General features: G+C 42.4%; 1 pseudogene; it reads left to right on the top strand.

Annotated features, from left to right (window-relative positions):
* The first annotated feature begins 11731 nt into the window (after nucleotides 1–11731).
* LOC147827748 (U6 spliceosomal RNA) lies at nucleotides 11732–11844 on the top strand (annotated as a pseudogene).
* The last annotated feature ends 14233 nt before the right edge of the window (nucleotides 11845–26077 follow it).

The following is a 26077-nucleotide window of genomic DNA, read 5'->3' as shown; positions in this document are numbered from 1 at the left end:
TAGAGAAACGTCAGTATTTACACGTGTGTCCTATTTATTTCACTTAAGATATCTCCTCAATGTGCATCCCTTTCGCTATAAATGTCTCTAATTTCTCATTTTTTATGGCTGAGTAGTACTTCATTTTATTAAAAAAACCACATTTTTTTTATCCAGTCTCCAGTTGTTGGGCAATTCCAAGTTTTAGGTATTACAAACTGTGCTGCTATGAACATGGGTGCACATATATCACTGTGGTACGATTCTTTTAATTCTTTGGGGAAGATACCCAGCAGGCAAATACCTGGGTCAAATGGGACTTCCAGTCCTAGTTCTTTGAACTGTCTCCATATGATTTCCGCAGTGGTTGCCCCAGTCTACACTCCCACCAGCAGTGGAACAGTGTTCCTCTTTCCCCACAGTCCCATCTGCATTTGTTATTGGTTGATTTCATGATAGCAGTCATTCTTTCTGGGGTGAAGGGGAATCTCAATGTTGTTTTCATTTGCATCTCTCAAATGACCAGTGATGTTGAACATTTTTTCATATGTTTATTTGCTATTTCTACTTCTTTGAGAACTGTCTGTTCATTTTAGATGCCAATTTTTGGATTGGGTCGTTAAATTTGGGAGGTCTGATTTTTTTAAGGTCTTTATAGATTCTACATAGTACACCTTTGTCTGAGGAACAGCAGGTGAAAATTTTTTCCCACATTGTGGGTTGTCTCTTCACACTATTGGTGGTTTCTCTTGCAGTGCAGAAGCTTTTTAATAAGAAGAGAGCCCACTTGTTGATTGTTTGTGCTAGTTCACAGGCAACTGAGGTTTTGTTCATAAAATCTTTTCCTTACACCAATGTTTTCAAGAGTTCTACCTAACCTCTCTTCTAGCCATTTTACTGTTTCTCTTTCAATATTTAGATCTTTAACCCATTTCAATTTTAGTTTAGTGTGTGATGAGAGATATAGGTCTAGATTTAATCTTTGGCAAGTTGAAACCCAATTTTTCCAACACCATTTGTTAAAGAAGCTGTCTTTCCCCGAGTGAGGGTGTTTGGCTCCTTTGTCGAAGATGAGGTGGCTGAGTGTGTCTGGAGTTGTTTCTGCATCTTCTCATCTGTTCCACTGGTCTTCAGGTCTGTTTCTTTGCCAGTACCATGCTGTTTTTATCACAGTAGCTTTGTAGTGTAGTTTCAAGTTGGGGATTGTGATACCCCCTGCCATGTTTCTGTTGCCTAGAATTGCTTTTGCTATTCTAGGTCTCTTCTTGTTCCAAATGAATTTTTGGATTGTTTTCTCCAAGTCTGTGAAGTATTCTGCTGGAATTTCAATTGGGATTGCATTGAATGTATATAGCAGTTTTGGAAGTATGGCCATTTTCACTATATTGATCCTTCCTACCCTGGAGCAAGGGATGTCTGTCCATTTTCTGATATCATCTTCAGTCTCCCTTTTCAAAGTGCTATAGTTTTCATAGAAGAGGTCTTTGATTTCTTTCATTAGGTTGATTCCTAGGTATTTCAGTTTTTTGGATGCTATTGTGAAAGGAATTGTTTGACCTATTTCTCTCTCAGTGAGTCTGTTGTCCTTGTAGAGGAAAGCTATTGATTTTTGTGTTTTGACCTTGTATCCAGCTACTTTACTGAATTTGGTTATTAAGTCTAGAAGACATTTGGTGGAGTTCTTGGGGTCTTCTATATACAGTATCATGTCATCTGCAAATAATGACAATTTGACTTCTTCATTTCCTATCTTTATTCCTTTTATTTCTGTCTCTTGTCTAACTGCTGTGGCTAATGTTTCCAAAAGTATATTGAACAAGAGTGGTGATAGTGGACATCCTTGTCTTGTTCCTGATTTTAGTGTGAAGCATTTCAGTTTTTGACCATTTAGTATGATATGGGATATTGGTTTTTCATAGATGGCTTTTATCAGTTTGAGGTAGAGACCATCTATTCCAATTTTTTGTAGGGTTTTTATCATAAATGCATGTTGGAATTTGTCAAATGCTTTTTCTGTGTCTATGGAGATAATCATATGGTTTTTGTCCTTGCCGCTATTGATACAGTGTATTACATTGATTGATTTGCATATGTTGAACCATCCCTGAATCCCTGGGATGAATGCCACTTGATCAGGGTGTATGATCTTCTTGATGATCTTCTGCATTCTGATTGCCAGTAATCCTTAATCCTTAATCTTATTAAGGATTTTTGCATCTATGTTCATTAGTGAGATTGGCCTATAGTTTCCTTTTTGGTTGGGTCTTTCTCTGCTTTGGGGATCAAGGTGATGCTTGCTTCCTGGAATGAATTTGGGAGTGTTGCTTCCCTTTCAATTTCATTGAAGAGTTTAAACAGGAGTGGCAGTAGTTCCTCTCTAAATGTCTTGTAAAATTCAGCAGTGGAGCCATCAAGTCCTGGGCTTTTCCTCATTGGTAAGTTTTTAATTACATTTTCAATTTCATTGGTTGATATTGGGTTGTTTAGAATTTTTAGTTCTTCTTCGTTCAACTTTGGTAATTCATATGTATGTAGGAATCTGTCCATTTCTTCTGTGTTTTCCATCTTATTGGCATATAGGTTCTGGAAGTAGGTATTAATGATCCTCTGGATTTCTGCTGAGTCTGTTGTAATTTCACCCTTTTCTTTCCTAATTGCATGGATTTGAACCTTTTCTTTCCTTTTTCTGATAAGGTTGGCTAAGGGTTTGTCAATTTTGTTTATTCTTTCGAAGAACCCACTCAGCTTCACTGATGTTTTGTATTGTTTTCTTAGCCTCCATTGCATTGATTTCTGCCCTGATCTTTATAATTTCTTTCCTTGTATGAGCTCTGGTTTTGTCCTGCTCTTCTTTTTCTAGAAGCTTGAGGTTCAGCATCAGGTTGTTTAATTGGGCTTGCTCTGTTTTCCTAATATCAGAATTCACTGCTAAGACTGTCCCTCATAAGACTGCTTATACTGTGTCCCATAGATTCCAGTATGTTGTATTGTCATTGTCATTTAATTAAAGGAACTGTCTGGTTTCTTCTTTAATTTCCTCTGTGACCCATTGGTTATTCAGAAGTGTGTTGTTCAGTTTCCATGTGTTTATGAAATTTTTGCAGTTTCTTTTTCCATTGATCTCCAGTTTCATCACACTATATTCTGATAATATACAGGTGATAACTTCAATTCCTTTCTGCTTACTTAAATATGTTCTATGAGTGAGTATGTGGTCTATTTTGGATAAGGACCCATGTGCAGCTGAGAAGAATGTGTATTCTGATTTTGTTGGGTGGAACACTCTGTAAACATCTGTTAAGTTCATTTGTTCAATAGTTCAATTGAGTTCTAGTATTTCAGTACTTACTTTTTGTCTAGTTGATCTATTTATTTGTAACAGTGGGGTATTGAGGTCCCCCACTACAATTGTAGTAGTGCATATATGACTTTTCATGTCTGTTAGTGTTTGTTTTATATAATTAGGCACATTTAGAGTTTGATGCATATATATTAACGATTGTCATCTCTTCCTCTTGGATTGTTCCCTTTACAAGGATATAGTGTCCTTCTTTGTCTCTCTTAATCAGTGTTGGTATGAAATCCACTTGATCTGGAAGGAGGATAGGTACTTCTGCTTTTTTTCAGGTTCCTGTCACATGAAGTATTGTTTTCCACCCTTTAACTTTCAGTCTATGGGTTTCTTTTCAAATTAAGTGTGTTTGTTGTATGCAGCATATTGTTGCATCTTGCTTCTTGACCCATTCTGCCAGTCTGTTTCTTTTGATTGGTGAATTGAGAACATTAACACTGATGTTTATAACTGATACATATTGATTTGTAATTGTCATGACTTTTTCTTTTTGTTGGATTCTCCCCCTTTGTGTTTAATTTCTTGTTGTGCCAGATGGATTCATTCTCCTGGGCTTCCTATGGTTGTGATCCTCATTGTCTTTTCCTAGGATATTGTCTAAAATGTTTTAGAGTGCTGGTTTTGTATTCGTGAAGCTCCTAAGGGTCTCTTTGTCATGAAAGTATCTTATTTCTCCATCAATTTTGAAAGTTTTGCAGGGTACAACCATCCGGGTTGGAGGCTGTTTTCCTTTAGGGCTTGGAATACATCACTCCAACCTCTTCTTACCTTGAGGGTTTGCATTGAGAAGTCTGCTATGATTCTGATGGGCTTTCCTTTGTATGTGATTTGTTTCTTTTCTTTAAGCGCTTGTAGAATTTTGTTCTCCTGTTGGGTTTCTGGAATCTTAACTATTATATCCCTATGTGTGTAGATTTTTTTTGATCAAGGCTATTTGGAGTCCTATATGCCTCACTTATCTGTATGTCAAGTTCTTTTCCCCTGCTTAGGAAGTTTTCTGCCTTCACTTTTGTGAACAGTTTTTTTGTGTCATCTGCACTCTCTCCTGTTTCTTCACTGACTCCAGTCAGTCTTAGTTGTTCTTCTTTGCATCGTCTAGCAGCTGCTGGATTGATTTCTCCTGGTCCCTTACTATTTTTAAGAGATTTTTCTTTTCCTGGTCACTAATTTCAATCTTACCTTCTATATCTGAAATTCTGTCCTCACATTGGCTCATTCTGCTCTGTAAACTTTCACTGAAGTTTTTAATCTCCTAGAAATCTGTTTTATGGATTCCATTTGTTTCCTATGTTGAGATTCCATCATGTTCCTCAGCTCCTCTATTTTTTTTTATCTGTGTCCTCTCTAGATTTACCGATCATGTCTTGCACCATGGGCTCAATCTCTGGTGTTATCTCAGAAATTACTTCTGATTTCGTTTTTATCCAGATCCTCTTTTGTTGCCAGTTCAGGGAGTCCAGGTGTTTCAGTATCAGATTGTTCCATCTCGTTTCCCTTTGGGGTTGCTTTAGGTGATCTGGGAGTCTGGTTTTGAGATTTGTTTACATGTCTTCTAATTTCAGTAGGGGGTGGTGCTGCTGGCACCCGGGAAGCTCACCTCCTTGGCACTGGGGGCAGAGGTACAGAAGCCTGGAAGGCTCCTCCTCGGCATCAGGAGCAGCTCTTTTTTTCAGTGCTGGGGGCAGTGGTACAACTTGTTGCCCAGTTTTTTATGGGGTCTCTTATTTTGTTGAACCTGATTTTCTTTATATATTCTAGATTTTAGTCTTCTGTCAGAAGAGTAGTTGACAAAGACTTTTTCCATTCTGTGGGTTTTCTCCTCTATTGGTTGTTTTCTTTGCTGTGCAGAAGCTTTTTAATTTGATATAATCCCATTCATTTATTCTTGATGCTATTTCTTGCGAATTAGGGTTTGTTCTGTTTAGAAAGTCATTACCTCTGCCTGTGTCTTCAAGCATTTTACTTATTTTTCTCCCAACAGATTGTACTTTAATATTTAAGTCTTTGATCCATTTTGACTTTATTTTGGTACATGGTGATAGATATGGGTCTAGATTCAATCTTCTGCATGTGTGTAACCAGTTATCTCTTCATTAATAGAGGCTGTCTTTCCTTCATCCCATTCTTTTGGCCCCTTTATCAAAGATCAGATAACTGGAATGTGCCTAGGGTTGTTCCTACATCCTCTATTTTGTTCTGTCATCCACATGTCTATTTTTGTGCCAGTACTGTGCTGTTTTTAATCACTGTACCTTTGTAATATAATTTGAAGTCTGGGATTGTGGTGCTTCCTCCCTTGCTTTTGTTGCCCAGGATGGCTTTTGGTTTTCTGAGTATTTTCTGGTTCCATATAAATTTCAGGATTTTTTTTTAACTTCTGTGATGAATACTGTTGGTATTTTAAGGTGCACCTTCACTACTCTACCCAATGGAGTGGTCTACCCCTTTTCCCTAAGCCAGAATCTTATCTCAAGACTTTGATCTTCTCCTGTATGTCCCATGATATTCTGAGCCCTTAGTCTCTCTCTCTGTCTCCATCTTCTCCTCTCCTTCCTGTTGCAGTACTTCAATAATTATTCACGAGTGTTCTTCTTTCGTGCACACAGCAGAATCCTTATGTTGCTTTCTACTGAAGTTTGTTTTCTTCCAGTTCCCTCTGTCTAGTGCTGTGTGCAATGTTACTAGTTAAATAAAAGAAACAACTATGCTATATGGCAGCTTTGTTCTCTTTCTCTTTAACATGAAGACACATCTGTGTTCTCATTGTGTGTTTGCCCCTGTGTAATCAACATTCTCTCCTCAGTGTCAAATGGATAAGTCCTTTGAAATTTTTTGGCTAAGAAGAATCAGTCCCTCACTGTGACTGAGCTGAAAACAGATTGCCTATCACTAGCAATTAAGATTTCATACACCCATATAGTCAGAACAACCTGGGGCATAACTGTTAATCATTTTAAGCCTGCACGTGTTAACCCTCAATAATTCTGATATGTTTGCTAAGCAGGGATTGTCTTCTTTCTCTAGGAAGGAAACTGGGGTTCATCACATTAGTGACTTATCCTCAGATATGTAATCCAACATATGGTAAATATTTGTGAAGGGCCTACTTTGTGAAAGTAACAGAGGAAATACAATATGTGTATAATTTAGTAGAGGACACACAGACTTAACAAATGTTGGGTGTACATGAAAATAAGTGAACAATAAGGATGTTCAGGGAGGGAATATGATAGATCTAGGATAGAAAGAGCTTTCCATTCAGAGGTGAGGACATAGAAACATGACCACATGGAGAGAAAAGCAAAAGCATGAAGTATGGGGCAGGGAGGCATGAGAATGCAAATAGGCTGAGCTACATGAAATTTTCAATGTTTGATAAATTTTTTTGCCAACAAAATGGAGTCCAAAGTGGGCCAACCCAACACATTCAATTATCAAACATTAGTGGAGTAGCTGTTTTTCAGGCACCATCTGGACAACAAGAACTAGAATTGAGGCACTGTCTCTGCCCTCAGGCGCTTTGTCTATGTGGAGTCATCAAGAAGTACAGTAGGAAGCATAACCAAAGTTTCCTCAGTTTTTCTTCCTGATATATCAACTATAACTTTACCTCTTAATTGCTTGAAATACCACATCTAGATGTGCCTTAATCCTTTATATATTGCTGATAACACCACAGACTAGACAAGTTATAATGGAAAAATTGGTATATTGTGAGTCATGGTTCTGGAGACTTAAGGTTGAGGAACTGCACTTAGTGATGGCCTTCTTACTTACAGAGCCCCAAAACTGTTCAGGGCATCATGGCAAAAGACAAAGAGCATGTCTGTCTGTCTCTCTCTCTCTCTTTCTCTCTTTGATTAAAAACCACCAGTATTTAACCACATGGGCTCTATGGTGATGACCTTTTCTAGTCCCAATCACCTCCCAAAGGCCCCACCTACAAATACTGTAGATTAATTTTCCACTTTTTTATTACTTCACAATGGAGATTAAACTCAGACCTTTCAGAACAAACCATATTCAGACCATAGGAAGATGTCACACTCAGTGATCCTCAAACAAAATATTTAATATTTGATGAAACTCTTGGCTTTATTGAATGCAAACCCATTTTTTATATAACCTCCCCACCCCACCCACATATGTTACATAGAAAATCAGTCCTACAGTTGTCATTTTCTAAAAGCATTTCTGAAAAGCAGATGATGTTATTTATATGGCTATATTTAGAATAAAATGGTCTGATTTTACAGATTTCCACTTTTTGAGTAATATGTAAAAATACAGCGTCTCTAGGAAGAACAGCATATCCTATTGTCTATGTGAATGCAGTGACAAAGAATTACTTTGTGCCTAGCTCCTAATGCCAGATCTCCTCACACTAGCATCTTCCACAGAAAAAGCCCACTGAGAGCAATGGTTAGTTCAAGTGAATAGGTTGTCTAGACAGATTCCCACATTTTCAAGAGCCTCCCCTGAAAAGAGGGTTGTTCTGTGGTGATTAAAAGAAAAACTGCATGCCTATCCAGACATGACCATGGGAGCCAGCTCTAGGGAAATTGCTCCCACCATGAATAAGCCAGTCAGTGAGAAGTATCTGGTTCCTCAGCAGTATATCAGAAGAGATTCTTGCACTAGTAGAGGAACTAAGTACCCATGAGAACTCAAGATAACCAAGATTTTTTAATGATACTTTCCTTTTCTGTGTTACTTACAGAAAAAATAACAAATAGCAGAATGTCTAAGACTGCTGGTTCATTAGTGAATTATTAGTATTATTCTTTCATTGTTTTTATGCCTGTCTTTTCTACTTGCTTTTTTCTAGTTATCTTTAAAGCTCTCAAAGCTCAGTACAAAGAAAATAATTCCCTGATGATTAGTGTGCATCCATATTCATGTAAAATGGTCAACTACTTTTCCCTCTAGGGCATCATGAAATCAGTTTTCTTCCCCCTTTCCCACATCTAAATTGATGTCTAATCCAGCTACTGCTGCTGATCCTTTTATCTATTGCTTTTCTAGCTCAATGCTTTACCACTCTCCAGTTGCTGTCAATCACTGCCTTAGTCAGTTTCTCTTTGCTGAGATAAAATACCTAACACCTGCAACTTAGAAGAGAAGATTTGGCTCACAGTTTGTAGAGGTTTCAGTCCATAGTTACCAGGCTCCAAGCCAGGACAGCATGGCAGAGGGACACAACAGAGGACTAGCTGTCCATGTCATGGCCATAGAAAGAAAGGAAGGGCAGAGCCAAGGAGAGCAATGTTCCCTTCCAGGTCATGCCCCCAGTGACCTACCTCTGCCAGCCAGACCCCACCTCCTAACACCAAGCCAGCTGTAGTGTCCCCGTAATCCAATAACCTTCCACAAGCCCCAATTCTGAGTGCATGAGGCTTTTGGGGAACATCCAGGTATAAACCATAATAGTCACCATATAAAATGCTCCTTTCAAGATTTCCTTCTGACATCTTTGCAGGTCTTATTACTCTCTTCCACAGTCTCCCTTCATGTCTGACACTGCTGCAGCCAAGGTAAGATATTTCCATGTGGTCATATCATGGTTGAGCTTCTGTGTGCTCCTTCCAGCCATCCTCCCACCCCTCTGCAATAACTGCTATTATGTCCCTCACTCTTACTCTCTTCTTGCTACTAATCAGGACCACCACACAATTTCTCACACCTTCTACAACTGAATTTTTATCAAACTGTATGGTCCTCCACAATGCTCTATTGAGGAAAGCACCTTTTGATGTCCCTTTGATGTACTGGCATATGGGTCTGTTGAGGTGAACAGAAAGGTTTTTACCTTCTAATTCATTTAATACCATATTAATATCCTCAGTATTAAGCATAATTGCCTCCTCATTTCACCTGTCCCTCTGCCCCCCAGAAAAGACCCAATGGGTACCAATATACAGAGCACCCTTATTATGTTTATTACTCAGATTTACATCACTTTCTTCAGAATTTTCAAAGTTTTTGTGACAAAGACTACTAACTGCTTTCCAGCATCCAGGCTCTCTTTCTTCATTTTTAGGTGGCAAACCCTCCCTCTGAATTTTAGCAGAGCGCATGGACTCAAGAAAGGACTACTTTTCCCAGCCTGCACCAAGGGGTCCTGTAAATTCACTCTAGTGAATAGGATAAGAACAAAAGTGATGGGCCAGGGATGGAGCTCAGCAGTGCCGCCGCCTGCCTCGCAAGCACAAGGTCCCAAGTTTGATCCCCAGTACCAAAACAAAAACAAAAAGAAACAAGAACAAAAGTGATGTGTGTAATTTCTAAGTCATATCTCTTTTTTAAAAAACCTACTGTTCCTCACACTCACATCATATAACAGCATGTTCAACCCATTTTCGGAAACTACAAGGAAAATGTGGGCAGAGTGGAGTACCCAGCCTGGGCTCCCTTGGTGCCCTGGACTACCCACCTACCTCTGAGTTGTTATAGGATAAATAACTTTTATCATGTTTAAGCCACTTTCTCTTGAGCTCTCTGTGTTACAGCACCTTAGGTTCTACCCAGCTAATATACTAACCTTACAAGCCTGTTTGTCTAATGTACCTCCTCCAATCAGTTGCTTCAATCCAATGCAAAAAAACAAACAAACAAGCAAACTTTGTGAGAGTCTTCTATGTACTGAGGCAATGGTCCTCTGACTCTGAGCCTCCAACCAGCACTATTGGGTCACCTGGGGAGCATGTGAGCTATGCAAATCCATAGACTCCACCACACACCAACTGAGAGCCTGAGAGTGGGACTTATCAATCAGCCTTCACTTTGAAGTGATCTAGATTTATAAGGGGCTGGAGATTTAGCTCAGAGGTGCCATGCCTGCCTCTCAAGCACAAGGTCCTGAGTTCAATCCCTGGTACAAAAAAAAAAAAAAAAAAAAAAAAAAAAAAAAATGATGTACAGGTATTTGCAAGCCACTGTGCTGGGGAAGGCAGATTTTAAAAATGAATAAAAACTAACCTGACTTAAGGAGTTTACATTGGAGAAAGAAGGGTACTAATGGATAATAAGTCATAGAAACATAATTATTGCCAAGCATGGTGGCATATGCCTATAATATCAGCATTCTAGGAGACAGAGGCAGGAGGATGGCAAGTTCCAGCACAGCCTGGGCGATTTAGCAAATCAGTGAGAACCTGCCCCACCAAAATGGGGATGTAGCTTAGTGTAAAGGTCCTGGGTTCAATCCTTAGTACTGGAAAAAAAAAATGATCTTGACTTTCTGATATTTCCTGTCTTCTCCCATCTTTTTCATCAAATTAACTCAAAATAATTTAGCTTAGATGTTTTTGTTTATATGTGTGATTACTTACAGAAAGCCCAAAAATTTAGGTCATTTCAGGGTATGTAAATCACATAAGGGGAAATAATTGAGGTTGCATTTGTAGGTAGAGTGAACAGAGATTTTTGATCACCAATAGTAGAATTAATGAGAATTTCCTGAAGCCAAGAGAGACAAATAAGAAGGGGAGTTATTTTACACAGTGAGTAGTAAAATTACAGTACTTATTACCCTGTAAAGGGTTATATGGCCTAGAAATAAAAACAGTTCAGCATGGATTAAATTTATGAGCAAGAAAGTCATAAAATTCCATTAAGCACTAGTTAGGAATGTTCAAATTATTTCTGAAAGTTTCTGACATCAATATCATAAAAGGAAACTACCATATCTGTGCTGTCACCACATTTATTATCATAATCTTCAGTATTCAGAACCCTAGGTGAGCTCAGACTAGACTAAGGTGGCATTAATGATGGGCTGGACAGTATATTGGTGGGAATAAAGACTCTTGTACTTAGTGTATTCATATAAAACCTGTACACACTTGAGATTTCAGGGACGATAGAGGCAAAGTAAGTAAGGGGTACAATGGACGTGATTTATAAAAGAATCATGATTTAAGATTAAAGCCATAGTGCCATTATTTCTATTAATAAGAGACAGCTCAATTAAGTAAAATCCATAGATCATCCTGCTATGGTTTGGGTAAGTGGCTCCCAAAGACCCTTGAGTTAGCAGCTTGGTCTTCAGTCCAGAGCACTATTACAGAGCGGGTATCTTTTAGGAGGTGCAGGCTACTAGGAGGTCCTCTGGCTATTGGTGACATGCTCTTGAAGGGGATAATGTGACCCAGCCCCTTCCTCTCACTCCTCTTCATGTCCCAGCCATGAGGTGAACACTTCTGCCATATGCTTCTGCCATGATATGCATACTGCCTCACCACAAGCCCAAAAGCAACAAGGTCAACAGACCATGGACTGAAGCCTCCAAAACTATAATTCAAAGGAAACCTTTTCTCTTCCTAAATCAGTTACATGGGGTTTGTTGTTACAGTAACAGAAATCTAACACAAATCCCATTCCTAATAAAGTGCTATTATTGTGCTCACTTCAGCAGCACATATACTAACATTGGAGCGACACAGAGAAGATTAAGATGAGCGTGGCTCCTGTGCAGGGATGACAGGCAAATTCATGAAGTGTTCCATATTAAAAAACACTATTATTACTATGCACAGCAAACTGATCTAATGTCTTTGGCACAGGTGGTAAACACTTTGGACAATGGCATCAAATAGAAGAAATGTTTAGCACATCCATAACCTAGCCAAGCTTTGGACTTCAGTGAATGTGGACTTCTGTGATAATGAAGAAGCACGACTTAGCATTACCTAACTCCCCCCAAAATTATGTGATGCTTCAGAACAAGGAGTTTAATCTCCCTACTCACTGTTAAGAACAGAAAAGTCATTCTACATGTCTTCCATTTGCTGCAAAAAATTATTTTAGCCTTGGCTCATGTGTTCTTACAATGTTGCCATGCTTTAAACTACTATCTGGCTTGATAAAATACAACTACTTTGTTTTCTCTTCCCCTTGTTTTTTCATAAGGCTACTTCATTCAACTCTTTCCAGAAGTACTGTCAGGAGTTCTATTCCAAATCATTTAGAATCGAAAGTGTTCAACAGTCTGGAGGCAAGTGAGATTTTTATTGCATTTTTATGGAGAGTAAATTGAACTGTGTGGGTAGGCTAGAGAGGGGCTCCTCTGTATGGCTTTAGAATGTCCCCCTGTTGCACCCCAGCAATGACTCACGTTACAAGAATTACATCTCTGATTTGTTTCCATTGGCTGGCCAGGCCCAGCCAGGCCCTGGGCACTACCAAGCAGGTTAACTCCTTCTTGATGCATAGGAACATTCTATAAGAGGGCTTATATGGCTCCCAAAGGTCATTCTTCTTGTAACTTTCAAATATTTTCCTAATATGAAAAAGTGTATGGTAAACTATAACCACATCTTATCCTCACAAACTTCTGTAACACATCAGAATTATTATGCTTTTTTTTCACAATGTTGGGGAATGAACCCAGAGCCTTCACACTGAGCTACAACCCCATTCCCCCAACACTATCCTGTATTAAATTTTTGAGACAGTCTTGCTAGGTCACTTAAGTTACTTGGATGGGCTCTATCTTTCAATACTACTACCCTAGCCTCCCAGAATGGCACACACCATAATGCCCATCTTATTATCTCTATGTTATGGGTGGGATTTCCCTGAGTACTTTGCTGCCTACTAGTTTCTTTATTGTAGTTGAAACTTGTGCCATAAATTAACTGTCTGTATTTTCCCCTTATATGTAGTTACATATAAGTACCATTGAGCACAGATTATTGCAAAAAGATTGAATTTTTATTATTGTTTTTGTTCTTTAAAAATTATTCCAGTATCAAGCACACCATGGAGCACAGTGTAGATGCAAATATAATGGTTTTATGATTGAAAATCACTATGAGAAGGGGGATGTTAAGGTTCATGAACTCAAATGGGTTCAGGGAACCCATATGAAATGCATATGAAAATCTAGTAAATCTTTTTACAAATATGTGTCCAGTGCTTGCTACATGCAGGCAATGTTCTAGGCATTGGATGCACAGCAGTGAAAAACAAGACAAAAATCCTCACTCTCTCTGAACTGACATTGAAGAAGAGAGACAGTGCAAAACCAATAGGAAAGTAAGTGGTTAGTCAACAGCTGGTTAGCGTTATGTAGAAATTTAAAGAAAATGGTGATGAAGTGTTGCAAACTGAATTGTGTTCTCCTAAAGTTTATATATTGAAATCCTACCCCCAGAATTGCACTCTTTTGGGAAAGAGAAGCCAATGAAAGAGATATGAATATAAATGGGAGAAGTCAAATTATCCTCTTTTGCAGATGATGTGATGTTTTACATAAAAGGTCCCACAAAATGGTAGCATACAACATCAACACACAAAATTCAATTGCATTCCTATACACCAATATGAGCCCACTGAGAAAGGAATCAGGAAAGCAAGTCTATTTGCAATAACTTCCAAAAAAATTAAATATCCAGGAATCAACCTAACCAAAAAAGGGGAAAGCCTGTGTAATTAAAATTATAGAATACTGAAGTAATTGAAGAAGACATTAGAAAATGGAAATATCTTCCTTGTCCATGAATGGGCGGAACTAATATTGTTAAAATAGCCATATAAAAAAAAATCTACTGGTTCAATGCAATTCCTATTAAAATACCAACAACACTCTTCAGAGATCTAGAAAAAAATACTAAAATTCATATGGAATCAGGGAAGATTCAGAATAGCCAATGCAACACCAAACCAAAGGAATAATGATTGAGGCATCACAAAACAGGATTTCAAGTTGTACTGTAAAACTGTAGTAACAAAAACAGTACAGTATTGGCACACAAAAACATGTAGACTGATGGGATCAAAGACACAGAAACAAACCTTGTACCTACAGCTATCTGACTTTTTACAAAAGGGTCAAAAACGTATGTTAGAGAAACTATAGTCTTTTTCACAAATGATGCTGGGAAAACTAGATATCTATATGCTTCTTCTGAATGAAACTAGATCCCTATATCTTGTACTAAAAATGAAATAAAAATGGATCAAAGATCTATAGTTAAAACCACAAATTTTGAAACTGCTGAAAAGATAACAGAGGAAATACTTGAAGTCATAGGAAAAGTAAAGATTCCCTGAATAGGAATCCAGTAGCACAGGAAATATTACCAAGAATCAACAAATGATTTTATGCAGAATTAGAAAGCTTCTGCACAGCAAAGAAAACAATTAACAGAGTGGAGAACCATTCTACAGGATTAGAAAGAAGTCTTTGCTGGGGACTCTTTTAATAGAGGATTGATATCTAGAATGTATAAAGAACTCAAAAAAATCACCCCTCAACAAATAAACCAATTAAAAATGGGCAAATGAACAGAATAGACAGTTCTCAAAAGAAGAAGTACAATTGGTCAATAAGTACATGAAAAAAATGTTCAAAATCTTTAGCCATTAGGAAAATGCAAATCAAAATAACATTGAGCTTCTACCTCACCAATCAAAATGACTATCATCAAGTAATCAAAGAATGAAGGATGGTGAGGAAGCCAAGGAAAAAGAATTCTCCATTGGTGAGAATGTAAACTAGTACAATTGCTATGGAAATCAGTTGCAAGATTCCTCAAAAAAATAAAAATGGAAATGCCATTTGACCCAGCTCTTCCTTTCCTGGATAAAGTCCTAAAAAAATTAAACAGTGTGCTATAGTTTACTAAACTCATGTTTGTAGTGGCACAATTTACAACAGCTGAGATGTGGAATATTATGGGAGGGGGGCTTGCTACTAAAAGTTTGGGGTATAACCCAAGGAATAATTATTGATATAAGGTGATAAATCATGATCTCTAGAGGAAAGATGGTCAAAGAGGCTGCAGAACTGTAAAAATCATTTACTTTAATGTGAAACCACAAAAACTATGTCAGCGGTAGCTGTGTAGGCAGAGTGTGAGCCAGCAATAAAACCTGTAAGAAGTCAGGAGAGTTCTGTAGGTTAATAACATGTTTCCTGTAACCAGGGATTGTTAGGAAGAAGAGAGGAGTAATAATCTAAAAACATCCGTGAATAGCAAAGGGGACACTTCTTCCACCTCCACCTCCCAGTATTTTGCAGAGTAGAATAAAAGGTCACCCTTATTTTACAGCTCCATCTAAGCAGCAGACATGGGCTGCATCATGAGCATGAAGTTTTTCACTGGTCTGCACTTTGGGAGATTGTGTTGAGAACACTTAGAAACCTACAGTTGAGTATTGTGCAGCTATTTCTTAAACTATGGATGCTCTATCATCATTTAGATCGCCAGTAAATTTTATAAACCTACTGTTTGTTAGTACATGTGTGAGTCCTAGTCTAATACATTTGTTTTTGTTGTTTTGTTTGTTTTTATTTAGGAGGAGGAGTTGGGAAGGGAAAAGATTTAAGACTAATTTAATTCAACTCCTCTGAGACCTTCCTAGAATATCTCAGAAACTTCCTAATATAGGGATGCTATCCTGAAGCAAGCAGTCTCTCAAATAAAAATAGCCAGAATATCTGGGGCTCTCTGGGCAGATGTACATCCTCTAGGAATCCTGGAGCTTTGCTTTCAATGACTGAAGCCCTAGATATGATTGGGAACAGCCTATATTTGCTTTGAGCCACTACATTGAGGCCTGTACATTCTGTCACAGGGACTTTCTGAAATGGCACCTTTTCTTTAGCAAAGATGCTATTATGGGGCTGGGGATTTAGCTCAGTGGTTCTGCCGCCTGCCTTGCAAGCGCAAGGTCCTGAGTTCGATCCCCTGTACCGAAAAAAAAAAAAAAAAGATGCTATTACACAGCTGATACTCTTCATTTTTAGAGTTAATTCCTCAGCTTTGATTTCCAAAAGTGCACCCATATTTGCAGGAAAAAGAGCATTGGGACAAATGATAATTCAGAGTCTCTAAAGTGGCTGATAAACACTCTATGAAGTCATTTCCAAAAGCAGCATTCCAAAATGGTTTCAGTAATCATTTGAATAAGGTATAGAATCTCATCATAACTTTTTTGAGTAACAATTTGCATTTAAATAAATACCTTCTGGTATTTAAAAATTTATACATTACTCAGCTTGCTATCCTTTGATTCTTTAAAATTCCCTAACTGATCAGAGTAAAGAGCCCTAACTGATAGTTACTATTCCCCATTACGATATATCAGAAAAAAATCAGAAAGCATTTTCTATTTCTGGTCTCTCACATAAGTCCAATCTGTTCTCATGTGCTCTGGTCCCTCCACTTTACACTTATTCAAAGACTTTGCTTTGGCAATTGTCCTTTCATTCTTGTATCATCAAATTTCCCCTCTACTGGATTACAATTATTTTATAATTAAATATACAACTATTTTTTCTATCTGAGATAGAAAATACTTCTGATTTGTTGGCTTTAGGATCAAATCCAGAACCATCTGGCTTCTAATTTAGCCAACATTTTGGTCAAGTATCTAAGATTTGCTTACATGCTAAATCAGACATGTATTGAGGAATCAAATAAGGAACTATTCATTGCTGAAAAGGTCAGCATTTTAAATGTTTGCACATCGGGCTTCACATCTATGTGCAAGGTGCTAATGGGACGTCAATTCAAGAAAGCAGAGGTCTTTCTGTTTGAAGAGCTCCAAATTGATCTCCAGAGCGTATGCTTACTTACCACGGTGAAATTTTCAATGAAAAATAAAAAGGGGAGGGATAAACTTCTGTAATCTTACATTGAGAGTGTTTCTTCTCAGGGTCTCTTTCACCAAATAACGTGCATTTATTGGGAAACCTATCATGATTGTGCTTGGAAAAAAGCCAAATGAGTACATAATGTGAATACAACTTTTGTGATGATCTCATTAGTAACTACTCAAACCTACTGAGGTAACCACTCATCATAGCTTACCATGAGGCTAGAAAAGCTGTAAGGAGAGCAATGTGGAAGAGTCATTCTCAGCTCAGCTCATCCTCTTCTCCATGGTTTCATATTGTAACATGGGAAGGTGGGGAGGAAAATGCATTAGTTCTGGAGAGGGTTTTGGCAGGAGGAGATATCATGTGAAGGAGTCGTGCTTCCTTGCCCTCTATTGCCCACCTACAGGGCTATCTGGCATCATACCAAGGCTTACCTGCACATCAAATTTCACTTAACATATTGCAACATTTTTCTTTTTGTGGTGCTAAGTATCAAACCCCTGGGCCTCACATTTGCTATGCAAATACTTTATCACTGTGCTACACTCCCACCCCCAATATACTCCATTTTATTTTATTTATTTATTTGGTTTTTTGGTTTTGAGACAAGGTCTTGCTATGTAGCCCAAGTCCTGAACTGTAGAACAGGATGCCTCAAAGTTGTGGCGATCCTTTTGCCTCGCTTGCCAAGTGCTGAGTGCCACCACACCTGGAACAACCTGTTACATTTTAAGCTGAATCTTTTTCCTTTCCTATTCTCTAAAATGGTTGATTGGTGTACTCAGCAATATGCAAGGCATTGCTTATGATGAAAGTATTAACGTGGAGTGCCTAATCTTTGTGTGTTACAATTTACTTGGGGAGAGAAAACTTGAAGTCCTTAAACATAGTCTCTCACAATCTAGCAGAATTGATTTTGCTTTGTAGGGGACATTAGCTCTAGAAATGCATCACGGAGGGATTTTTAAATGAATGGAATTAAACATCCAGTGCTTCTTATGCTCCTTTTTTTTATGCTTTTCAAACATTCAGAGGACAAAAATTTGTTGAATGATGCCTGCTGTAAGTAAGGCACTGTACTAGGCACAGGGAAAACCATGGTAAACAAGGTAGCATCTGAGGATAATAAAACTGATACATTAACCCCCCCCCAAATATAACATGATTCATTGTAGAGCATTCTTAACAAAGTTTGGTTATCATCCTCCTTTTCCCCTCCTGGTGTGCTTTTTCAATCTTATTATAAAAGCATTTTTTTTGGTGGAATGAGGTACCAAAAAACCAAGTTTGTGGTGGAAAAGAGTAAGTGGAATTGGCACTCTCTTCTGTCCCTAGAAACATGAAGATTGCATGCTCTGCTCTGGGGGTCCTGTTCTTTTGGAAGCCCTCAGCTGGTCTTTAGCAGCAATGATGACATAAAGGAAAATTACATTCTGATGCAGAATTCGGTCCCTTCATCTTTCTCCTTTCTCTACAGCATGAAGTTAGAGGCCCATAGAGGATCTAATATCAAAAGGAAGAGGGCAATACCACTACATGGAGGGAAAAAAATAATTACCAAATTTCCTGAATAGTAAACAGCTTTAAAAAAAAAGAAGAAAAAGCTGAAGTCTTTGATAGCTTGGCCCCTGGTCCGCCTGTGAATGCCTTAAGGATTATATCATCAGACTGACTCCAGCGGCCCGTGCTATTGTTTCAGAAAGAGGAAACTCTCCGAAGAAGGGGAGGAAAAAAAGAAGAAGCAAAGGGGACGGGTGGGAGCAAGTCTGCCTCTTGGGGAGGGAGAGCGTTATTTTGAAAGCGCAGCTCTCAAATGCTAATGGAGGTGAAGCTAGAAAGACAAATTGAACAAATTCTCAGAGTCTTTGGATAAAGGATTTTGGGGAGCCATTTCTCCTCTTCTTGGGGGAATTAATGTAAACTTGGATTCAATAACTTTTCTACCACAAATGGCATTAGTTTAAAAGAGATAAAGCAAGTTGCCCAAAAAATGTTATTGCTGAAAACTATCGCCGGGGGGCAGTCTTGTGACTGTTAAATTTGCTCTGTGTTCCTGTAGTAGATTTTCCTACTTTTCCCCGGTTTCTGTATTTGAGGTTGAAGGGTGAGAAAAACGGACGAGAGAAAGCAGCCTTCGAGCCAAGACTCTCACGCCCCTCGGTCACCCGGGAGGTGTAACGCGCTGGAAGGCGCAGGGCGTTGGGAACAATCACGAAACCTCTCCTTCGGGTCTCTGAGACTGAAAGCCTCGGAGCTGAGGCCCGGGTGGGGCCACAGACACTAGCGGGTCCTGGGATCCTGAGCACCTTCGCGCAATGGGCAGATGCACAGTCTTTTCCCTACACCGCTGCGCGCGCACGCACGCCCATGTCTCCCTGCCGCGGAGCTGATCCGGCCACCGGGGCTGCCGGCCCCTGACTCCCGCCCACGATCCCACAGAGCCGGGTTAGCAGGGGAAGGAGGGAGGCGTGGACGCTACGAGGCCGCACTCGAACTGAGACTAGGAAACGTCGCCTCTGACTGGGGCCTACCGCTGAAGTCTAGCAGCGGCCGCAGAGTAAAGTTAGACGCTCTTTTACACCAGCGAACGAGCTCTTTGCTTTGCTCAAGTCTGGGCATCCTGGCCCGCCGGTCACCCCGGCCTGCCCCCGGTCTCAGAGCCGGCCCGAGGCTGCCCTTTCGCCTCCTGCCAGGCCCGAGTGGTCGCGCGGTGAGGCGCGCAGCGGCAAAGCTGCGCCCTGCGCTGCCCGAACCACGGAACTACTTCACTCTTTCATGCTGTTTCCGATTCAAGGGGGCAAAGTCTTAGCATGAAGAGCCTCTGAGACCTTCAAGTGGCCAGCGGATAAAATTCGTAAAACTTTAGCAGAGCGTGGTCTCTCCCTGGGCGTGACAGTGACCCCGGCCTGCGTGTTCGCTCCTCGGTGCGCTCCTGTGCCCGGGCAACCGGAGAAACAGCGCTGACAGCGCGAAGTAGCGCTGGCGACTTGCAGCTGGCGAAATAAAACCGAGCCCTGAGACTGAGCTGCCGGTGCCTCCTCCGCGAAACAGCGGCTCGAGGTTGCGGGTTGCGGGAAGACTTCCCCGAGGGGGTCCCCTGGTCTTTCTCCACAGGGCTATGAGAAGGAAACGAGAACGTTTCCGGAGGGAGAAAGTGTCAGGCAAAGAACTCAGGGCGTTTTGAGGGGTTTGACCTCGGCCTTCAGCGGGAAGCCTCCTCCTGCCCACCCTCCCACTCGACGTCCGCGCCCCGGAACTTGGGGCCACTGGAGCCCCAAGGTCCAGTAACAGGTTCCCGGGAAATCTCACTCTCCAGCCCAGCGCATTTCCCCAAAAGTTGTGTCCCATAGGGGTAGGCCCTTCTAGGAACCGGACGAAGGGCAGTCACTTATCATAATTGGAAGGGAGAAAAAAAATTGAAGGTCAGAGTGGTCTTTCTTCCCCGCTAGAAGACAATGGAGAGTGTAACACCCGGGTAGTGCAGACCGGAGATTCAGCCCTTCATCTCCACCCGAGTAAAAAACAAGGCGAAGATGCCCTTCGCCCTCTCACGTGGAGAGAGAAAGTGGAGAAGTCAGAGCTGGGACCAGCTCGCGCGGGAACCCTCGGCCCGTCGTGTGGCGCCAGACCGCCCCGCGTCGAGGGTCCCTGCGCATCTTGGAGCCCGTGAAGTCTCCGGGCCCCTGGGTCTGAAGGAGCCAGTGAAAGGCGAGGCGCGTCTGCTTCCGGGAGGGCTTGGCCTGGATCTGGACCCCGCCGTTCTCCCCAACCCCTTTACTCGCTCTCCCTGCTCAGCCCACCAGAGGTCGGGGCTGCGGCTGCCCGCCTAGGACAAAGGCAGCTCGGTCTGCTTCTGGAGACCCAGCAAGCACGGGGTTGTGCCTGGCGCCCTTCGCGCGCCCTTGCGCTGGGTGCAAACGGGCCCCCGAGGCAGAGGCTCTGCTTTTCTCCCAGGCTTGAAAAGCGCCAAGCTTGAGGTGTGCATTCGGAACCCCCGCTTCTTGCTACCTCCAGCGCCTAGACCGCCTTTTTGCCTGCCCCACTGGCCCTCAACATCTCGGGCCCTGCCGCCAAAGGCAGGCCGGGGAGGGAAGCTCTCGGCTAAGGCTCTTCCCCTGTCCTGGCCCCCGATTAGGTTAACTATTCCACACCGCAAAAGCATGAGCCTGTCTCACCTATAGAGGTGTAGTGAAGGTGATCATAGGCGTTTAAATCTAGGGCTAGATTTTCAAAGACTAAGTGGGAAAATGAGAGGTATACTCTGAAGGAGAAAACCCGTTTGCTTCGCTAGTCAGGTGAAAAAGAACGTTTTCAGATTGATATAGTTGGATATTTTTCTCTATTACATACTTCACCAGACAAAGCTAGGATGAATGCACCATTAGGGAGGTCGTATATGATCCGTGAAAGGAAAATCTCGTTAGCAATGCTCTCTCCTTGCTGGTTTCGTATTAGGGGAATTCAGGCTCTGGGTATGCTTGAAAGCAGCGGATTAGCTCCAGGGGCCACCAGCTTCCACGCTCACCTTTGTCCCAGTCCCTCCAGTGGCATTATTTCCACTCTTTTTGTTTGATCTGGGACTTAAATTTCAAAACCACCACCCAGGGATACCCTTGTAACAGCAGATGCCAACACGGAAGCTGTTGAGGCGGGACCACGAACTGTGCTAGACAGAATCTGTGCGTGAGATGCCAAGCATTTTGTATTTTACCCACTATCCCACGGAGCCACGGGCAATTGGCTCATTCGGCCCTATATTTCCCGGTTGATGTCTGATCTGTTTATGCACTAATAAAACAGGTAAGTGCACAGGGCACATGAAGATGACTTCAAAAGCTAAATGGCCAAATGATAACCATTTCGGTGAGGAGGAAGAAGTTTTCAGAAAACTATAGTATGACATGGTGGCTGCAGTTAACATATTTTATACCTGAAAACTAATGGGGATATATTTTAATCGTTCTAAACACACACAAAGAAGTATACAAGGTAATTCTGTGTTAATTAGCTCAATGCAGCCATTTCAAAACACATACAAAATAAATACGAAAATTTTGTCAATTAAATAACTTTTCTAAAAAGCTAAGTGATGTATTTTTTTTTAGCTAAGTGATATTTTGAGTCTGTGGACTTTCTGATTTGAGAAGTGGGAAAACATGGCGAACCTTCCCCTATTCTTTTTTTTTCCTAGGTACCTTTCATGTAAATGTTATGATTTGTATAGTCATTTGTATGTGCCTGTGCGCATGCATGCTGTTCAAGTGTACACTTGTGGAAAGAACCCTAAGTCAGTCTTTCCTCCCTTTGCCATATGCACTAAAAAAATTCGTTGATTGCAGGTTTATGATTCCCAAGCTCGTTAGAATGCTCCTGAAAGAAGAACAGACTTTAGGGATGGAAACCTTTATTTAAAAGGGATTCAGCCTACTGCTTCTCAGCATTATCCCCAAAGGTAGTAGAGCTTGAAGTTGGAGCACAAGACTTTCCCTTCCCCACTTCCACAACTGTACAGGAGGAAAAGTGTGAATCCTAGGGGGCAGCAGATTCATTACCAACTCTGGCAACCACCCAAGGTGTGTGCATATCCTGAGGTTTGAGACCCATCACTCTGACAGTTGAGAGTCACACCTGCCACAAAACCAGAGTGGAGTTTGCATTCAGACACACATGTGATGTACATGCTTATTTATAGAGGAGAGATTAATAAAATTCTCTGTCTGTGGTACACATTTATAGGTTGTTTAATGGATGTGCATATCTATTCTGTCCAATGCAAGGTTTAAAAAATGAAGTTTAAGTATGCATATATGTGCAGCTGTGTGCAAAGACTATGGGAGGGTTTTTTTTTCCTACATTGGGAAATAAACTGAGCTACATCACCTGTCCTTTTTATTTTTTATTTTAAGAAGATCTTGCTAAGTCTTGCTAAGTGTCTTGCTAAGTTGCCTAGGCAGGCCAGGATCTTTCCCTCCCCTGGCCTCAAACTCCCAAGAAGCTTCAAATACAGGCTTCTATTAGTGTGTGTGTGACTGGAAAGAATTTTTATATCTGCTCCTTTTTGCCTTTTTTCTCCCATGTTCCTGCCAGGGGCTGGGGCCTCTGCGACATCTTGGTAAATCAGAGTCCCAGCAAAGAATAGGTCAATAAAAGCAAACACTTTGCTTTGGTCATGTCCTCATTCCCTCACAGATCACACTTGTGTTTCTCTAAAGGTCCTTCAGCTTATTCCACCCTGCACACCTCCACCTTCCTGTATGCCCTCTCTAGGAGACGCCCTCTCTAGGAGGTTCATTGCTTTCATTGCTTGGGTTCCACATACCTACAGACAGGCAGATAGACCCTGTTAGCTACTTCCAGCCTCAGTCAGCATTTTCATAGAGTGGCTGGAGTTCTCAGGAAAGCTTAGGGTCTTAATTTGGGAGAAGAATGTCAGTTCCAGAAATGACAGAGACCACTTTTCCTATTTCCAACTGAGGCTAGTTTCATGCTCTAGTTTTGCTTTAGAAAAGCGTGTACGTGTGCACAGTAGAGTGTAATTTCAGAGGGCTGGGGATTTAGCTCAGTGGTTCCTGCGCCTGCCTTGCAAGCACAAGGTCCCAAGTTCGATCCCCAGTACAAAAAAAAAAAAAAAAAAATTCAGGAGATAGAGTGTCACCTCAGAAATGACAATCTGAGCACTTCAGAGAAGGGAGTCTGGGGCCAGGACCTTGAAGCTCAGTGGGTCGCACTCTGGCCACCCAGCTGGCCTCAAGTTCATCTCGCTAAGGGGTCCCTCCCCTTGCCCTAGCCAGTCCTGCTGCCACCTAGAGGAAGCTGATGCCCTCTTCTTCCCACCTTCCCCAGACCTTTTCTGACCGAAGGAACAGCCAAGCAGTGCTCCAGCCAACGGAAAGAAGAAAACAAATGTATTTCTGCTATCTCAGAGCAGTCTTCACTTGCAGCCTGAAAGATTTGGGAAAACAAGCACAGAGACTCTTCCCCTCCCCTCTCCCCTCAGTCTCCTCTTCCTCCTCTCGCCTCTCCTCTCATACACCCCCTGGCATTTGGGAGTCCTGAGGTGCACGAAGGGAGCCATCTCCAAAGTTTGTCTCTTCAGGAGGAAAAGAGTATGAAGAGAAACAGTGGTAGCTGCTGAGACAACTCGGAAAGATCCTGTCCCCCCTCCCACTACCAGGAGAGACAAGTTCCCTTTTAAAATAGGATAGAGGAATGGTCAGGGCACAGAGTAGGATGGGGGAAAGATGGGGAGTGAAGGAGTGTCTGCTACAAAGACGCCAACCCGTGGAGCCTCTGACGCAGCCTTGAGGAGGGACCTTCTCATCTCCCCAGCAGAGGCCCTGTTCCCCCCAGGGCCATGCATTCGTTGGTGCACAGAGGAAGCAGGTTAGACCTGGAAGAGCTTGGTTCTCCTAGTGAGGCCTCAGCATGGGGGCAGGAAACCTGTGAACCTGGGTTTCCCCATCCACTTGCTTCACCCACATCGGAGGCCAAGGCCCAGAGGGACTTGGCTGTTTGCTTGCCCTTCACTGTCTAAAGGAATCCGAGTGGTGACAACCCAAAGGGGTCTAGCTTAGGGACCTCTGCAGGCTGCAGCCTGCTGCCTTCCTGAAGTTCTCTAGGGGCTACTTTCTCAGTCGCTTTTTAAAAACGAAACCAAACCCCAACTCAACAATGTTGAATCAGCTGCTCTCTCTACCTGGCCCGTACCATGTGATCTACAGTCGCGATCACTAACGGCCGCCTAGGGACAAATTAAAGAATTGAAAATGCTGAGCTTGAGAAGTTGAATTCCTTACACTATCTGGGATCGTTAATCACCCCTGCAGAAAACAGTGAGCTAGAAAGTAGCCGAGGGACTGGAAGACAGCGGAGGTCTGCGCTGGATTTAGCGGTGTTCGGTGATGGGATTCAAATGTAGATGCGTGCGAATCGTCTGTGCTAAATCCGGGCGCTCAGACGCGAAGGGACCCAGGGACCCAGGAACCGAAAGGCCTCCCGTGGCCCCGATTTTGTAAATGAGGACTGTGAACTCTATAGTCAGGTGACCTCCAGAAGCTTAGCTCGCGACTCAGTGGCCCTGTGAATCGTGTCTGCCCGCACGTGTAGCCACACAGCCTGCGGGAAGGTGGCCAGTTCTTCACCCAGCGCGGTGAGAGGAGTGCATGATTATCGTTCCGAGTTCCCGACCTCCGAGAAAACCTCCTCCCAGGGCGGGGTGGGGTCGAGGGTGTTGCGAGCTGCAGGAAGTCGCGGACCGGGAAAACTGGGAAGCGCGAGATCTGCAGAGACCGGAGGCAAATATAATATTGGCGCGCTCGCGGGTTCTGTGCAGACCAGGAAGTGGGACGCTTCACCCCCAGCTACCCTCTGGGATCAGGGCCCTGACAAATGCCATCTCCTTGAACTCTAGGAAACCTGGCGCTGAAAGTGGATAGCCTGATGGCAAGGGTCTTCCGAGGCAGCCACTCTCTGCAGGCTCCGGCCACTAAGTGACTGCTGTCCTTGGCCCATTAGGAACCCAAGAGGACAGGCGAGGGCTCCCTTCCTCCCCGATCCTCGACGCCGCGTACCAGCTTCCCGAGTGCGCGCTGGAACGCAGGCAGGCCCTGCGCTCCTCTCTCCCCTCTGCGCCCTGGTGGTGGGGGGCTTCCGGCCACACTTCTCGCAGGGCAGGCACCCTGAAAGGGCACCCCGCAAGCTTGCCCAGGCCCGCTCTTCTCCGAAGTCCTATAGTTGTAAGGACAATTTGTTTAGTGAAGCTCCTCAGACAATGGAAAGTTCCCAGGTTTCCTGGACGATGTGTTTGGGAGGCGGGGCCGGGGCTAGCTGAAGGCGGTTTCCCAACCCTGTCCCCCCCTCCTCTGCCCCTTCAGCCACTGGGCAGCAGAAGGAGGCGGACAGCCTACTCCTGCCCCTCGGCCGGACGACCCGCGGCTGCCGCGCCCAGCACCTCTGCACCTGCCTGGCTGAGGTGAGATGCCCCGGAGCGCAGGCCTGAGCCGAGCTGTCCCGGCCGCCAGGGGTCGATGACCTGGAGTGATGGGCAGCAGATGGGAGTGTGAGGCGGGGAATCACCCCGAAACAGCAAGGTATTTTAGGTGACCTGGGTAATAGTACTCGCTTTGCAGCTCAGGACC

This window comes from Heterocephalus glaber, unplaced genomic scaffold, assembly GCF_053883595.1.
Source record: "Heterocephalus glaber isolate CG9 unplaced genomic scaffold, H.glaber_assembly_v1.0 deba00001442, whole genome shotgun sequence".
NCBI classification, from domain to species: domain Eukaryota; kingdom Metazoa; phylum Chordata; class Mammalia; order Rodentia; family Bathyergidae; genus Heterocephalus; species Heterocephalus glaber.
This window is presented reverse-complemented; position numbering and strand designations above follow the sequence as displayed.